Raw genomic sequence first — 17787 nt, forward strand, 5'->3', positions numbered from 1 at the left:
ACATTTTAACTTCTTACCATGATCAATTGGCTCACAGAGATCCATCAGAGGTTGGGAGATCTTGTAATCCAGCCCTTTATTATAAGAAAACCGAGTGGTAAAGTCACAGTGTTAGCATGTATCAGCTGGACATAGACACTAAGAACTTTATCATGAGCAGTGAATTAATAAGAGCTTATCTGCCTTTTACTTGAGTTCCTTGTGTTGCTTTGGGGAGGCACGCTGTTTTGTGGGGAGGCACACTGACGTTTGTGACACATGGTACCTATTGTGTCTTGGCTACTCCATAGGATGCAATATAACTTTGCAGCCATGGGGTGACAGTGACCTAAAATTTCAGAATCAGGAAACCTGGATAACCTAGCTAACTCAGCTATCGTATAGTTGATCGTAAATTGGTGTGCCTGCTCGACATTGTAGCCCAGCTCATATAGCAACAATGGCGGGGTAAGGTTGGGGTTAGGAGAGGAGAAGATTAGTGGAGTGGAAAGGGGGGAGGTAACTGCCAGGAGAGAAGAAGGGAGGTTAGTGTAAACTGTGAGGAGAGGTATTATGTGAAAGATTTTACCAAAAAATAAATGTTGCCATTATGTGCAGAAAAGACACAACAATAATAGATGTACACTATTTTGTTCCCCACTCAGTCTCCAAAGAGCTTTACATAACTACAAAGTTCCCTGTAAGGCAAGGTATAAACTAGACAAACCGTAACAGAAGAGCTAAATGCAAATGATCGGTGTGGTGTTCATGGTTCTGACCTGAAGATGGCACTGTGATACTACTGTGATACTTTATAATTGCATGATATCATTCTATGCTGTTCTGTTGTTGTTGATTCCTGTCCTGCATGACTGTGTGTGCTGGATTTGGTATGACTTGATGTATAGAACTGCAGTAAGTTGTAAATAAATTTAGTTCCAGTTATTCTGCATCTGGGATTACTGATGAACACAATTGCTATCTTCCTGATATTGATCTATTCCCTTTTCTACCACCTTGTACCCTTACAGGTACACCTGTGAGAATATTGTTTACATATCACTGCATGCAGTAAGTTATGATGGCAGTTGTACACATCCTGTTTTGATATGTGAGGTTTCTCAGCAGCCCGCTAAAGGGCTACAAAGGACCTCAACTTGTTGAATAGCCCTCAAATTTAAGAATTCACGGTTGAACTTAATTTTAGCATTTTGATTCTTCATTAGCAAATATTTCATCATATACATCTCTGCTGTACTGCCCTGAATATCTTATAGGATTATTATTAATATATATATAGTATAGTTACTAAATGGGAAGTTGTAAGTATTTACAGTTATACTCACAAGAGTGGGTTGCAGATCCCTGCAACCACCATTTAAGCCAACGGGAAATTAACTGTCCTTGCTTGGTCCTGCCAGAAGCTGGATGGTGGTCACTCTATTGGGTTTGTAGTTTTAAAGCAAAAAAAAAATTATCTGGATACTCGTAAGTATGGTGGCACCCAAGTGTAAAAATATATATAAAGTTCTAATAGTTAAAATAAGAATGAGACATAATCTCTTATCTCTCGTGGCGACTAAAAAACACCAGTAGTACTGGAAAGGTATTTATGCAAAACACAAAATACACAACGCATTTCATGGGTACTAGCCTGCTCCCTCAGGTCAATACACAGTACCTTGCTGCAAGGTAATTAAGATATGATTAGATGTGCCCTAAATACCATCATTTGCAGCATTACTGTTAGTGCTAGAAGGGTTTGTGCAGCATGATGGTTTGCGATAGCTTCAAGATGTAAAACTCTGATAATCAGTGGAGGGTGCTAGGGGGGTGTGCAACCCCATGGGGTGCAAAAATAGTTTCACCTGCTGCTGTTTGACTAACAGAGGTACCCAATTCTAGTGTTGGGCGAACACCTGGATGTTCGGGTAAGTTCGCCGAACATGGCCGCAGTGTTCGGCATGTTCGGGCCGAACCCCGAACTCCCCGAACATCCCGCTTTTGGGGGCCCTATGGGGTCGCAGGCATAAGGGGGGAGCATGCCCTGATCGCGGGGGGGGGTCGGAAACCGCTGAACCGCCCGCTGCCCGGCCTCCCTTAGCGCGTCACTCTCCGGACTCCTCCTCCTCAGTCACTCACTTCACAGTGCCGCCCACTGCCAGCCACCCACTACCACCGGACCGGTACTTCCTGAAACTTTTGTATGGGGAAGCGGGCAGAGGGGGGAGCGCTAGCGGAGGGGGTGGGGGGAATTTCTGACCCCCCCCCCTCGCGATCGGGCCATGCTCCCCCCTTATGCTTGCGACCCCATAGGGGGGCAGTATTCGGCCAAACAGGGCCCTGTTCGGCCGAACAGGGGCCCTGTTCGGCGGCCAATTAGTAGTTCGGGGCGAACCCGAACTTAAAAGGCCGAACACCATCAGGTGTTCAGCCGAACTCGAACATCACCCGAACAGGGTGATGTTCTGCAGAACCCGAACAGTGGCGAACACTGTTCGCCCAACACTACGCCAATTCCTCTAAATAGCACTGAGTTGTTAAAGTAAACTGCGCATTTTGCATTTTATTCTAACAAGATGTAAAACTCTGCCTGCAAGTTTTTGCTTTGACTGCTCAGTTAAAGTGAACCTTAACTGTCAAGTAAAAAAAAAATCACTTACCTGGGGCTTCCCAAAGCCCCCTGCAGCCGTCTTGTGACCACACAGCTCCTCGAGTGCCCTCTGGTCCCCAGCCACAGCTTAGTTTCGCTTTCGGATGACTGACAGTTGGCCCCCGGCAACGCGTCCTCTTCTTCGCCTTCCCCGCCGCCAAGCGCATCATGCGCAGGCGCAAGCATACTGTCCTCTGAAGAAGAGAACGCATTGCCGGGGGCCGACTGTTAGTCAGCTGAAAATGAAACTAAACCGCGGCGGGGAACCGGAGGGCACTCGAGGAGCTGTGAGGGCACAGAATGGCTTCAGGGGGGTTGGGGACGCCCCAGGTAAGTGAAACTTTTTTTTACCCCACAGTTAAGGTTCACTTTAAAGGGTAACCCAAAAATTACACTCATTATTAGCATGGCTGTAGAAATCAGTTATTTCTATGGTGAAACAGACAAAGCTCTCAAAAGCACTCAGGTAGGCCTATCTATTGCATAAATAACTCATTAAATCCCCAGGTAACAAAAGTTCTCAGTGTCAGAAAGTTTATAGTAAATCTTTTTTTGATATTCCACTCACATTTGTGAAGCTCTCAGGTTATAACTACTCTAAGGAGAAAAAAACATACTTCATACAAAAAAAGAAGAAGAAGCCGAATTGTCATGTTGATATTATGAGGCCATTTCCCCCCCAGCTCAAATAAGATATACCGGCCTGGAGGAGATCTGCGTGCGTATGCAGTTTAATAGCTTCTCCTTAACAGTGTGAAAATATAAAAGATATCAGCCAGGATCAGCTATAAATCTATATGAAAATTAGTTTTCCTGGGAACTTGTGTGCCTTTCATCATTGAAGTTTTGTAGAAGATGTTGCCACATTATGAAGAGTATTTCAAAGGCTGTTGTGAAAGGCAAATAAATCTTAAAGGTACAGCAGTATGGTGGATATTTGCTGCGGGAAAATAATGGTGACAGTTCAAGTTCAAGAAACTCAAACAAAAACAAAAAAAAAACATTTTATTTTATTTTCCTATCCTGGAAAAGATGTTTCCTTTTGGAAGAAATTGGATTTCATACATCACAAGGCAATGTCTCTTTTTTTTAACCTACAACCTCACTAATGGCAAGACTAGCATTATGGGAAATCTGCTGTGGCGTCCGGACCTTGGCAGCATACTGGTTTCACTCTAATTTATATTTTGAGCTGTGTGTTTTCTGGTGGTGTTTTACATTCAGGGCCAGATTTCTGAAATGGCCATAAAGGTTTTGGGCACAGGAGGGCAGAGGTGATACAGAGGGACACAGTGGAGGCAGAGGTGGCACGGAGGGGGGGCACTGAGGGAACAGGGGGAGAGAGGTGACACAGTGTGGCACAGAGGGGACACTGAGGGAACAGGGGAGAGAGGTGACACAGTGTGGCACAGAGGGGACACTGAGGGAACAGGGGAGAGAGGTGACACAGTAAGGCACAGAGGGGACACTGAGGGAACATGGGAGAGAGGTGACAGAGTGTGGCACAGAGGGGACATTGAGGGAACAGGGGAGAGAGGTGACACAGTGTGGCACAGAGGGGACACTGAGGGAACAGGGGAGAGAGGTGACACAGTGTGGCACAGAGGGGACACTGAGGGAACAGGGGAGAGAGGTGACACAGTGTGGCACAGAGGGGACACTGAGGGAACAGGGGAGAGAGGTGACACAGTGTGGCACAGAGGGGACACTGAGGGAACAGGGGAGAGAGGTGACACAGTGTGGCACAGAGGGGACACTGAGGGAACAGGGGAGAGAGGTGACACAGTGTGGCACAGAGGGGACACTGAGGGAACAGGGGAGAGAGGTGACACAGTGTGGCACAGAGGGGACACTGAGGGAACAGGGGAGAGAGGTGACACAGTGTGGCACAGAGGGGACACTGAGGGAACAGGGGAGAGAGGTGACACAGTAAGGCACAGAGGGGACACTGAGGGAACATGGGAGAGAGGTGACAGAGTGTGGCACAGAGGGGACATTGAGGGAACAGGGGAGAGAGGTGACACAGTGTGGCACAGAGGGGACACTGAGGGAACAGGGGAGAGAGGTGACACAGTGTGGCACAGAGGGGACACTGAGGGAACAGGGGAGAGAGGTGACACAGAGGGGACACTGAGGGAACAGGGGAGAGAGGTGACACAGTGTGGCACAGAGGGGACACTGAGGGAACAGGGGAGAGAGGTGGCACAGAGGGGACACTGAGGGAACAGGGGAGAGAGGTGACACAGTGTGGCACAGAGGGGACACTGAGGGAACAGGGGAGAGAGGTGGCACAGTGTGGCACAGAGGGGACACAGAGGGAACAGGGGGAGAGAGGTGACACAGTGTGGCACAGAGGGGACACAGAGGGAACAGGGGAGAGAGGTGACACAGTGTGGCACAGAGGGGACACTGAGGGAACAGGGGAGAGAGGTGACACAGTGTGGCACAGAGGGGACACTGAGGGAACAGGGGAGAGAGGTGACACAGTGTGGCACAGAGGGGACACTGAGGGAACAGGGGAGAGAGGTGACACAGTGTGGCACAGAGGGGACACTGAGGGAACAGGGGAGAGAGGTGACACAGTGTGGCACAGAGGGGACACTGAGGGAACAGGGGAGAGAGGTGACACAGTAAGGCACAGAGGGGACACTGAGGGAACAGGGGAGAGAGGTGACACAGTGTGGCACAGAGGGGACACTGAGGGAACAGGGGAGAGAGGTGACACAGTGTGGCACAGAGGGGACACTGAGGGAACAGGGGAGAGAGGTGACACAGTGTGGCACAGAGGGGACACTGAGGGAACAGGGGAGAGAGGTGACACAGTGTGGCACAGAGGGGACACTGAGGGAACAGGGGAGAGAGGTGACAGAGTGTGGCACAGAGGGGACACTGAGGGAACAGGGGAGAGAGGTGACACAGTGTGGCACAGAGGGGACACTGAGGGAACAGGGGAGAGAGGTGACACAGTGTGGCACAGAGGGGACACTGAGGGAACAGGGGAGAGAGGTGACACAGTGTGGCACAGAGGGGACACTGAGGGAACAGGGGAGAGAGGTGACACAGTGTGGCACAGAGGGGACACTGAAGGAACAGGGGAGAGAGGTGACAGTGTGGCACAGAGGGGACACTGAGGGAACAGGGGAGAGAGGTGACACAGTGTGGCACAGAGGGGACACTGAGGGAACAGGGGAGAGAGGTGACACAGTGTGGCACAGAGGGGACACTGAGGGAACAGGGGAGAGAGGTGACACAGTGTGGCACAGAGGGGACACTGAGGGAACAGGGGAGAGAGGTGACACAGTGTGGCACAGAGGGGACACTGAGGGAACAGGGGAGAGAGGTGACACAGTGTGGCACAGAGGGGACACTGAAGGAACAGGGGAGAGAGGTGACAGTGTGGCACAGAGGGGACACTGAGGGAACAGGGGAGAGAGGTGACACAGTGTGGCACAGAGGGGACACTGAAGGAACAGGGGAGAGAGGTGACAGAGTGTGGCACAGAGGGGACACTGAGGGAACAGGGGAGAGAGGTGACACAGTGTGGCACAGAGGGGACACTGAGGGAACAGGGGAGAGAGGTGGCACAGAGGGGACACTGAGGGAACAGGGGAGAGAGGTGGCACAGAGGGGACACTGAGGGAACAGGGGAGAGAGGTGGCACAGTGTGGCACAGAGGGGACACTTAGGGAACAGGGGAGAGAGGTGGCACAGTGTGGCACAGAGGGGACACTTAGGGAACAGGGGAGAGAGGTGACACAGTGTGGCACAGAGGGGACACTGAGGGAACAGGGGAGAGAGGTGGCACAGAGGGGACACTGAGGGAACAGGGGAGAGAGGTGGCACAGAGGGGACACTGAGGGAACAGGGGAGAGAGGTGACACAGTGTGGCACAGAGGGGACACTAAGGGAACAGGGGAGAGAGGTGACACAGTGTGGCACAGAGGGGACACTGAGGGAACAGGGGAGAGAGGTGACACAGTGTGGCACAGAGGGGACACTGAGGGAACAGGGGAGAGAGGTGGCACAGAGGGGACACTGAGGGAACAGGGGAGAGAGGTGACGCAGTGTGGCACAGAGGGGACACTGAGGGAACAGGGGAGAGAGGTGACACAGTGTGGCACAGAGGGGACACTGAGGGAACAGGGGAGAGAGGTGACACAGTGTGGCACAGAGGGGACACTGAGGGAACAGGGGAGAGAGGTGACACAGTGTGGCACAGAGGGGACACTGAGGGAACAGGGGAGAGAGGTGGCACAGAGGGGACACTGAGGGAACAGGGGAGAGAGGTGACACAGTGTGGCACAGAGGGGACACTGAGGGAACAGGGGAGAGAGGTGGCACAGAGGGGACACTGAGGGAACAGGGGAGAGAGGTGGCACAGAGGGGACACTGAAGGAACAGGGGAGAGAGGTGACAGAGTGTGGCACAGAGGGGACACTGAGGGAACAGGGGAGAGAGGTGACACAGTGTGGCACAGAGGGGACACTGAGGGAACAGGGGAGAGAGGTGACACAGTGTGGCACAGAGGGGACACTGAAGGAACAGGGGAGAGAGGTGACAGTGTGGCACAGAGGGGACACTGAGGGAACAGGGGAGAGAGGTGACACAGTGTGGCACAGAGGGGACACTGAAGGAACAGGGGAGAGAGGTGACACAGTGTGGCACAGAGGGGACACTGAAGGAACAGGGGAGAGAGGTGACACAGTGTGGCACAGAGGGGACACTGAGGGAACAGGGGAGAGAGGTGACAGAGTGTGGCACAGAGGGGACACTGAGGGAACAGGGGAGAGAGGTGGCACAGTGTGGCACAGAGGGGACACTTAGGGAACAGGGGAGAGAGGTGGCACAGTGTGGCACAGAGGGGACACTTAGGGAACAGGGGAGAGAGGTGACACAGTGTGGCACAGAGGGGACACTGAGGGAACAGGGGAGAGAGGTGGCACAGAGGGGACACTGAGGGAACAGGGGAGAGAGGTGGCACAGAGGGGACACTGAGGGAACAGGGGAGAGAGGTGACACAGTGTGGCACAGAGGGGACACTAAGGGAACAGGGGAGAGAGGTGACACAGTGTGGCACAGAGGGGACACTGAGGGAACAGGGGAGAGAGGTGACACAGTGTGGCACAGAGGGGACACTGAGGGAACAGGGGAGAGAGGTGGCACAGAGGGGACACTGAGGGAACAGGGGAGAGAGGTGACACAGTGTGGCACAGAGGGGACACTGAGGGAAAAGGGGAGAGAGGTGACACAGTGTGGCACAGAGGGGACACTGAGGGAACAGGGGAGAGAGGTGACACAGTGTGGCACAGAGGGGACACTGAGGGAACAGGGGAGAGAGGTGACACAGTGTGGCACAGAGGGGACACTAAGGCAACAGGGGAGAGAGGTGACACAGTGTGGCACAGAGGGGACACTGAGGGAACAGGGGAGAGAGGTGACGCAGTGTGGCACAGAGGGGACACTGAGGGAACAGGGGAGAGAGGTGACACAGTGTGACACAGAGGGGACACTGAGGGAACAGGGGAGAGAGGTGACACAGTGTGGCACAGAGGGGACACTGAGGGAACAGGGGAGAGAGGTGGCACAGAGGGGACACTGAGGGAACAGGGTGAGAGAGGTGACACAGTGTGGCACAGAGGGGACACTGAGGGAAAAGGGGAGAGAGGTGACACAGTGTGGCACAGAGGGGACACTAAGGGAACAGGGGAGAGAGGTGACATAGTGTGGCACAGAGGGGACACTGAGGGAACAGGGGAGAGAGGTGACAGAGTGTGGCACAGAGAGGACACTGAGGGAAAAGGGGAGAGAGGTGACACAGTGTGGCACAGAGGGGACACTAAGGGAACAGGGGAGAGAGGTGACATAGTGTGGCACAGAGGGGACACTGAGGGAACAGGGGAGAGAGGTGGCACAGAGGGGACACTGAGGGAACAGGGGAGAGAGGTGGCACAGAGGGGACACTGAGGGAACAGGGGAGAGAGGTGGCACAGAGGGGACACTGAGGGAACAGGGGAGAGAGGTGACACAGTGTGGCACAGAGGGGACACTAAGGCAACAGGGGAGAGAGGTGACACAGTGTGGCACAGAGGGGACACTGAGGGAACAGGGGAGAGAGGTGACGCAGTGTGGCACAGAGGGGACACTGAGGGAACAGGGGAGAGAGGTGACACAGTGTGACACAGAGGGGACACTGAGGGAACAGGGGAGAGAGGTGACACAGTGTGGCACAGAGGGGACACTGAGGGAACAGGGGAGAGAGGTGACACAGTGTGGCACAGAGGGGACACTGAGGGAACAGGGGGAGAGAGGTGACACAGTGTGGCACAGAGGGGACACTAAGGGAACAGGGGAGAGAGGTGACAGAGTGTGGCACAGAGGGGACACTGAGGGAACAGGGGAGAGAGGTGACACAGTGTGGCACAGAGGGGACACTGAGGGAACAGGGGAGAGAGGTGACACAGTGTGGCACAGAGGGGACACTGAGGGAACAGGGGAGAGAGGTGACACAGTGTGGCACAGAGGGGACACTGAGGGAACAGGGGAGAGAGGTGACACAGTGTGGCACAGAGGGGACACTGAGGAAACAGGGGGAGAGAGGTGACACAGTGTGGCACAGAGGGGACACTGAGGGAACAGGGGAGAGAGGTGACACAGTGTGGCACAGAGGGGACACTGAAGGAACAGGGGAGAGAGGTGACACAGTGTGGCACAGAGGGGACACTGAGGGAACAGGGGAGAGAGGTGACACAGTGTGGCACAGAGGGGACACTGAGGGAACAGGGGAGAGAGGTGACACAATGTGGCACAGAGGGGACACTGAGGGAACAGGGGAGAGAGGTGGCACAGAGGGGACACTGAGGGAACAGGGGAGAGAGGTGACAGTGTGGCACAGAGGGGACACTGAGGGAACAGGGGAGAGAGGTGGCACAGAGGGGACACTGAGGGAACAGGGGAGAGAGGTGGCACAGAGGGGACACTGAGGGAACAGGGGAGAGAGGTGACACAATGTGGCACAGAGGGGACACTGAGGGAACAGGGGAGAGAGGTGACACAGTGTGGCACAGAGGGGACACTGAGGGAACAGGGGAGAGAGGTGACACAGTGTGGCACAGAGGGGACACTGAGGGAACAGGGGAGAGAGGTGACACAGTGTGGCACAGAGGGGACACTGAGGGAACAGGGGAGAGAGGTGACACAGTGTGGCACAGAGGGGACACTGAGGGAACAGGGGAGAGAGGTGACACAGTGTGGCACAGAGGGGACACTGAGGGAACAGGGGAGAGAGGTGACACAGTGTGGCACAGAGGGAACACTGAGGGAACAGGGGAGAGAGGTGACACAGTGTGGCACAGAGGGGACACTGAGGGAACAGGGGAGAGAGGTGACGCAGTGTGGCACAGAGGGGACACTGAGGGAACAGGGGAGAGAGGTGACACAGTAAGGCACAGAGGGGACACTGAGGGAACAGGGGAGAGAGGTGACACAGTGTGGCACAGAGGGGACACTGAGGGAACAGGGGAGAGAGGTGACACAGTGTGGCACAAAGGGGACACTGAGGGAACAGGGGGAGAGAGGTGACACAGTGTGGCACAGAGGGGACACTGAGGGAACAGGGGAGAGAGGTGACACAGTGTGGCACAGAGGGGACACTAAGGGAACAGGGGAGAGAGGTGGCACAGAGGGGACACTGAGGGAACAGGGGAGAGAGGTGGCACAGAGGGGACACTGAGGGAACAGGGGGAGAGAGGTGACACAGTGTGGCACAGAGGGGACACTGAGGGAACAGGGGAGAGAGGTGACACAGTGTGGCACAGAGGGGACACTGAGGGAACAGGGGAGAGAGGTGACACAGTGTGGCACAGAGGGAACACTGAGGGAACAGGGGAGAGAGGTGACACAGTGTGGCACAGAGGGGACACTGAGGGAACAGGGGAGAGAGGTGACACAGTGTGGCACAGAGGGAACACTGAGGGAACAGGGGAGAGAGGTGACACAGTGTGGCACAGAGGGGACACTGAGGGAACAGGGGAGAGAGGTGGCACAGAGGGGACACTGAGGGAACAGGGGAGAGAGGTGACACAGTGTGGCACAGAGGGGACACTGAAGGAACAGGGGAGAGAGGTGACACAGTGTGGCACAGAGGGAACACTGAGGGAACAGGGGAGAGAGGTGACACAGTGTGGCACAGAGGGGATACTGAGGGAACAGGGGAGAGAGGTGACACAGTGTGGCACAGAGGGAACACTGAGGGAACAGGGGAGAGAGGTGACACAGTGTGGCACAGAGGGAACACTGAGGGAACAGGGGAGAGAGGTGACACAGTGTGGCACAGAGGGGACACTGAAGGAACAGGGGAGAGAGGTGACACAGTGTGGCACAGAGGGAACACTGAGGGAACAGGGGAGAGAGGTGACACAGTGTGGCACAGAGGGGACACTGAAGGAACAGGGGAGAGAGGTGACACAGTGTGGCACAGAGGGAACACTGAGGGAACAGGGGAGAGAGGTGACACAGTGTGGCACAGAGGGGACACTGAGGGAACAGGGGAGAGAGGTGACACAGTGTGGCACAGAGGGGACACTAAGGGAACAGGGGAGAGAGGTGACACAGTGTGGCACAGAGGGGACACTGAGGGAACAGGGGAGAGAGGTGACACAGTGTGGCACAGAGGGGACACTGAGGGAACAGGGGAGAGAGGTGACACAGTGTGGCACAGAGGGGACACTGAGGGAACAGGGGAGAGAGGTGGCGCAGAGGGGACACTGAGGGAACAGGGGAGAGAGGTGACACAGTGTGGCACAGAGGGGACACTGAGGGAACAGGGGAGAGAGGTGACACAGTGTGGCACAGAGGGGACACTGAGGGAACAGGGGAGAGAGGTGGCACAGAGGGGACACTGAGGGAACAGGGGGAGAGAGGTGACAAAGTGTGGCACAGAGGGGACACTAAGGGAACAGGGGAGAGAGGTGACACAGTGTGGCACAGAGGGGACACTGAGGGAACAGGGGAGAGAGGTGACACAGTGTGGCACAGAGGGGACACTGAGGGAACAGGGGAGAGAGGTGACACAGTGTGGCACAGAGGGGACACTGAGGGAACAGGGGAGAGAGGTGACACAGTGTGGCACAGAGGGGATACTGAGGGAACAGGGGAGAGAGGTGACACAGTGTGGCACAGAGGGGACACTGAGGGAACAGGGGAGAGAGGTGACACAGTGTGGCACAGAGGGGACACTGAGGGAACAGGGGAGAGAGGTGACACAGTGTGGCACAGAGGGGACACTGAGGGAACAGGGGAGAGAGGTGACACAGTGTGGCACAGAGGGGACACTGAAGGAACAGGGGAGAGAGGTGACAGTGTGGCACAGAGGGGACACTGAGGGAACAGGGGAGAGAGGTGACAGAGTGTGGCACAGAGGGAACACTGAGGGAACAGGGGAGAGAGGTGACACAGTGTGGCACAGAGGGAACACTGAGGGAACAGGGGAGAGAGGTGACACAGTGTGGCACAGAGGGAACACTGAGGGAACAGGGGAGAGAGGTGACACAGTGTGGCACAGAGGGGACACTGAGGGAACAGGGGAGAGAGGTGACACAGTGTGGCACAGAGGGGACACTGAGGGAACAGGGGAGAGAGGTGACACAGTGTGGCACAGAGGGGACACTGAAGGAACAGGGGAGAGAGGTGACAGTGTGGCACAGAGGGGACACTGAGGGAACAGGGGAGAGAGGTGACAGAGTGTGGCACAGAGGGGACACTGAGGGAACAGGGGAGAGAGGTGACACAGTGTGGCACAGAGGGGACATTGAGGGAACAGGGGAGAGAGGTGGCACAGTGTGGCACAGAGGGGACACTGAGGGAACAGGGGAGAGAGGTGACACAGTGTGGCACAGAGGGGACACTGAGGGAACAGGGGAGAGAGGTGACACAGTGTGGCACAGAGGGGACACTGAAGGAACAGGGGAGAGAGGTGACAGTGTGGCACAGAGGGGACACTGAGGGAACAGGGGAGAGAGGTGACAGAGTGTGGCACAGAGGGGACACTGAGGGAACAGGGGAGAGAGGTGGCACAGTGTGGCACAGAGGGGACACTGAGGGAACAGGGGAGAGAGGTGACACAGTGTGGCACAGAGGGGACACTAAGGGAACAGGGGAGAGAGGTGACACAGTGTGGCACAGAGGGGACACTTAGGGAACAGGGGAGAGAGGTGGCACAGTGTGGCACAGAGGGGACACTTAGGGAACAGGGGAGAGAGGTGACACAGTGTGGCACAGAGGGGACACTGAGGGAACAGGGGAGAGAGGTGGCACAGAGGGGACACTGAGGGAACAGGGGAGAGAGGTGGCACAGAGGGGACACTGAGGGAACAGGGGAGAGAGGTGACACAGTGTGGCACAGAGGGGACACTAAGGGAACAGGGGAGAGAGGTGGCACAGTGTGGCACAGAGGGGACACTGAGGGAACAGGGGAGAGAGGTGACGCAGTGTGGCACAGAGGGGACACTGAGGGAACAGGGGAGAGAGGTGACACAGTGTGGCACAGAGGGGACACTGAGGGAACAGGGGAGAGAGGTGACACAGTGTGGCACAGAGGGGACACTGAGGGAACAGGGGAGAGAGGTGACACAGTGTGGCACAGAGGGGACACTGAGGGAACAGGGGAGAGAGGTGGCACAGAGGGGACACTGAGGGAACAGGGGAGAGAGGTGACACAGTGTGGCACAGAGGGGACACTGAGGGAACAGGGGAGAGAGGTGACACAGTGTGACACAGAGGGGACACAGAGGGAACAGGGGAGAGAGGTGACACAGTGTGGCACAGAGGGGACACTGAGGGAACAGGGGAGAGAGGTGACACAGTGTGGCACAGAGGGGACACTGAGGGAACAGGGGAGAGAGGTGACACAGTGTGACACAGAGGGGACACTGAGGGAACAGGGGAGAGAGGTGACACAGTGTGGCACAGAGGGGACACTGAAGGAACAGGGGAGAGAGGTGACAGTGTGGCACAGAGGGGACACTGAGGGAACAGGGGGAGAGAGGTGACACAGTGTGGCACAGAGGGGACACTGAGGGAACAGGGGAGAGAGGTGACACAGTGTGGCACAGAGGGGACACTGAGGGAAAAGGGGAGAGAGGTGACACAGTGTGGCACAGAGGGGACACTGAGGGAACAGGGGAGAGAGGTGACACAGTGTGACACAGAGGGGACACAGAGGGAACAGGGGAGAGAGGTGACACAGTGTGGCACAGAGGGGACACTGAGGGAACAGGGGAGAGAGGTGACACAGTGTGGCACAGAGGGGACACTGAGGGAACAGGGGAGAGAGGTGACACAGTGTGACACAGAGGGGACACTGAGGGAACAGGGGAGAGAGGTGACACAGTGTGGCACAGAGGGGACACTGAAGGAACAGGGGAGAGAGGTGACAGTGTGGCACAGAGGGGACACTGAGGGAACAGGGGGAGAGAGGTGACACAGTGTGGCACAGAGGGGACACTGAGGGAACAGGGTGAGAGAGGTGACACAGTGTGGCACAGAGGGGACACTGAGGGAAAAGGGGAGAGAGGTGACACAGTGTGGCACAGAGGGGACACTGAGGGAACAGGGGAGAGAGGTGGCACAGAGGGGACAGTGAGGGAACAGGGGAGAGAGGTGACACAGTGTGGCACCGAGGGGACACTGAGGGAAAAGGGGAGAGAGGTGACACAGTGTGGCACAGAGGGGACACTAAGGCAACAGGGGAGAGAGGTGACACAGTGTGGCACAGAGGGGACACTGAGGGAACAGGGGAGAGAGGTGACGCAGTGTGGCACAGAGGGGACACTGAGGGAACAGGGGAGAGAGGTGACACAGTGTGACACAGAGGGGACACTGAGGGAACAGGGGAGAGAGGTGACACAGTGTGGCACAGAGGGGACACTGAGGGAACAGGGGAGAGAGGTGGCACAGAGGGGACACTGAGGGAACAGGGTGAGAGAGGTGACACAGTGTGGCACAGAGGGGACACTGAGGGAAAAGGGGAGAGAGGTGACACAGTGTGGCACAGAGGGGACACTAAGGGAACAGGGGAGAGAGGTGACATAGTGTGGCACAGAGGGGACACTGAGGGAACAGGGGAGAGAGGTGGCACAGAGGGGACACTGAGGGAACAGGGGAGAGAGGTGGCACAGAGGGGACACTGAGGGAACAGGGGAGAGAGGTGGCACAGAGGGGACACTGAGGGAACAGGGGAGAGAGGTGACACAGTGTGGCACAGAGGGGACACTAAGGCAACAGGGGAGAGAGGTGACACAGTGTGGCACAGAGGGGACACTGAGGGAACAGGGGAGAGAGGTGACGCAGTGTGGCACAGAGGGGACACTGAGGGAACAGGGGAGAGAGGTGACACAGTGTGACACAGAGGGGACACTGAGGGAACAGGGGAGAGAGGTGACACAGTGTGGCACAGAGGGGACACTGAGGGAACAGGGGAGAGAGGTGACACAGTGTGGCACAGAGGGGACACTGAGGGAACAGGGGGAGAGAGGTGACACAGTGTGGCACAGAGGGGACACTGAGGGAACAGGGGAGAGAGGTGACACAGTGTGGCACAGAGGGGACACTGAGGGAACAGGGGAGAGAGGTGACACAGTGTGGCACAGAGGGGACACTGAGGAAACAGGGGGAGAGAGGTGACACAGTGTGGCACAGAGGGGACACTGAGGGAACAGGGGAGAGAGGTGACACAGTGTGGCACAGAGGGGACACTGAAGGAACAGGGGAGAGAGGTGACACAGTGTGGCACAGAGGGGACACTAAGGGAACAGGGGAGAGAGGTGACACAGTGTGGCACAGAGGGGACACTGAGGGAACAGGGGAGAGAGGTGACACAATGTGGCACAGAGGGGACACTGAGGGAACAGGGGAGAGAGGTGGCACAGAGGGGACACTGAGGGAACAGGGGAGAGAGGTGACAGTGTGGCACAGAGGGGACACTGAGGGAACAGGGGAGAGAGGTGGCACAGAGGGGACACTGAGGGAACAGGGGAGAGAGGTGGCACAGAGGGGACACTGAGGGAACAGGGGAGAGAGGTGACACAGTGTGGCACAGAGGGGACACTGAGGGAACAGGGTGAGAGAGGTGACACAGTGTGGCACAGAGGGGACACTGAGGGAAAAGGGGAGAGAGGTGACACAGTGTGGCACAGAGGGGACACTAAGGGAACAGGGGAGAGAGGTGACATAGTGTGGCACAGAGGGGACACTGAGGGAACAGGGGAGAGAGGTGGCACAGAGGGGACACTGAGGGAACAGGGGAGAGAGGTGACACAATGTGGCACAGAGGGGACACTGAGGGAACAGGGGAGAGAGGTGACACAGTGTGGCACAGAGGGGACACTAAGGCAACAGGGGAGAGAGGTGGCACAGAGAGGACACTGAGGGAACAGGGGAGAGAGGTGACACAATGTGGCACAGAGGGGACACTGAGGGAACAGGGGAGAGAGGTGACACAGTGTGGCACAGAGGGGACACTGAGGGAACAGGGGAGAGAGGTGACACAATGTGGCACAGAGGGGACACTGAGGGAACAGGGGAGAGAGGTGACACAGTAAGGCACAGAGGGGACACTGAGGGAACAGGGGAGAGAGGTGACACAGTGTGGCACAGAGGGGACACTGAGGGAACAGGGGAGAGAGGTGACACAGTGTGGCACAAAGGGGACACTGAGGGAACAGGGGGAGAGAGGTGACACAGTGTGGCACAGAGGGGACACTGAGGGAACAGGGGAGAGAGGTGACACAGTGTGGCACAGAGGGGACACTAAGGGAACAGGGGAGAGAGGTGACACAGTGTGGCACAGAGGGGACACTGAGGGAACAGGGGAGAGAGGTGACACAGTGTGGCACAGAGGGGATACTGAGGGAACAGGGGAGAGAGGTGACACAGTGTGGCACAGAGGGGACACTGAGGGAACAGGGGAGAGAGGTGACACAGAGGGGACACTGAGGGAACAGGGGAGAGAGGTGGCACAGAGGGGACACTGAGGGAACAGGGGAGAGAGGTGACGCAGTGTGGCACAGAGGGGATACTGAGGGAACAGGGGAGAGAGGTGACACAGTGTGGCACAGAGGGGACACTGAAGGAACAGGGGAGAGAGGTGACACAGTGTGGCACAGAGGGAACACTGAGGGAACAGGGGGAGAGAGGTGACACAGTGTGGCACAGAGGGGACACTAAGGGAACAGGGGAGAGAGGTGACACAGTGTGGCACAGAGGGGATACTGAGGGAACAGGGGAGAGAGGTGACACAGTGTGGCGCAGAGGGGACACTGAGGGAACAGGGGAGAGAGGTGACACAGTGTGGCACAGAGGGGACACTGAGGGAACAGGGGAGAGAGGTGGCACAGAGGGGACACTGAGGGAACAGGGGGAGAGAGGTGACACAGTGTGGCACAGAGGGGACACTGAGGGAACAGGGGAGAGAGGTGACACAGTGTGGCACAGAGGGGACACTGAGGGAACAGGGGAGAGAGGTGGCACAGAGGGGACACTGAGGGAACAGGGGAGAGAGGTGACACAGTGTGGCACAGAGGGGACACTGAGGGAACAGGGGAGAGAGGTGGCACAGAGGGGACACTGAGGGAACAGGGGAGAGAGGTGACACAGTGTGGCACAGAGGGGATACTGAGGGAACAGGGGAGAGAGGTGACACAGTGTGGCACAGAGGGGACACTGAGGGAACAGGGGAGAGAGGTGACGCAGTGTGGCACAGAGGGGACACTGAGGGAACAGGGGAGAGAGGTGGCACAGAGGGGACACTGAGGGAACAGGGGAGAGAGGTGGCACAGAGGGGACACTGAGGGAACAGGGGAGAGAGGTGGCACAGAGGGGACACTGAGGGAACAGGGGGAGAGAGGTGGCACAGAGGGGACACTGAGGGAACAGGGGAGAGAGGTGACGCAGTGTGGCACAGAGGGGATACTGAGGGAACAGGGGAGAGAGGTGACACAGTGTGGCACAGAGGGAACACTGAGGGAACAGGGGAGAGAGGTGACACAGTGTGGCACAGAGGGGACACTGAGGGAACAGGGGAGAGAGGTGGCACAGAGGGGACACTGAGGGAACAGGGGAGAGAGGTGGCACAGAGGGGACACTGAGGGAACAGGGGAGAG

The 17787-nt window shown here is 56.7% G+C and overlaps 2 long non-coding RNA genes across 3 annotated transcripts in view; one reads left to right on the forward strand and one right to left on the reverse strand.

Moving 5' to 3' along the window:
• LOC137531829 (uncharacterized) overlaps positions 1-66 on the reverse strand; it is a 60986-nt gene extending 60920 nt beyond the window's left edge. For both annotated transcript variants that reach the window (XR_011023779.1, XR_011023780.1), the window contains exon 1: positions 18-66. This is a non-coding gene — a long non-coding RNA (uncharacterized lncRNA). The remainder of the gene's footprint in view (positions 1-17) is intronic.
• A 768-nt stretch (positions 67-834) lies between these two features.
• Positions 835-17787, forward strand: part of LOC137531830 (uncharacterized) — a 111413-nt gene continuing 94460 nt past the window's right edge. Inside the window, exon 1 of the long non-coding RNA XR_011023781.1 lies at positions 835-894. This is a non-coding gene — a long non-coding RNA (uncharacterized lncRNA). The remainder of the gene's footprint in view (positions 895-17787) is intronic.

Source organism: Hyperolius riggenbachi, chromosome 9 (assembly GCF_040937935.1).
Source record: "Hyperolius riggenbachi isolate aHypRig1 chromosome 9, aHypRig1.pri, whole genome shotgun sequence".
Lineage (NCBI taxonomy): Eukaryota > Metazoa > Chordata > Amphibia > Anura > Hyperoliidae > Hyperolius > Hyperolius riggenbachi.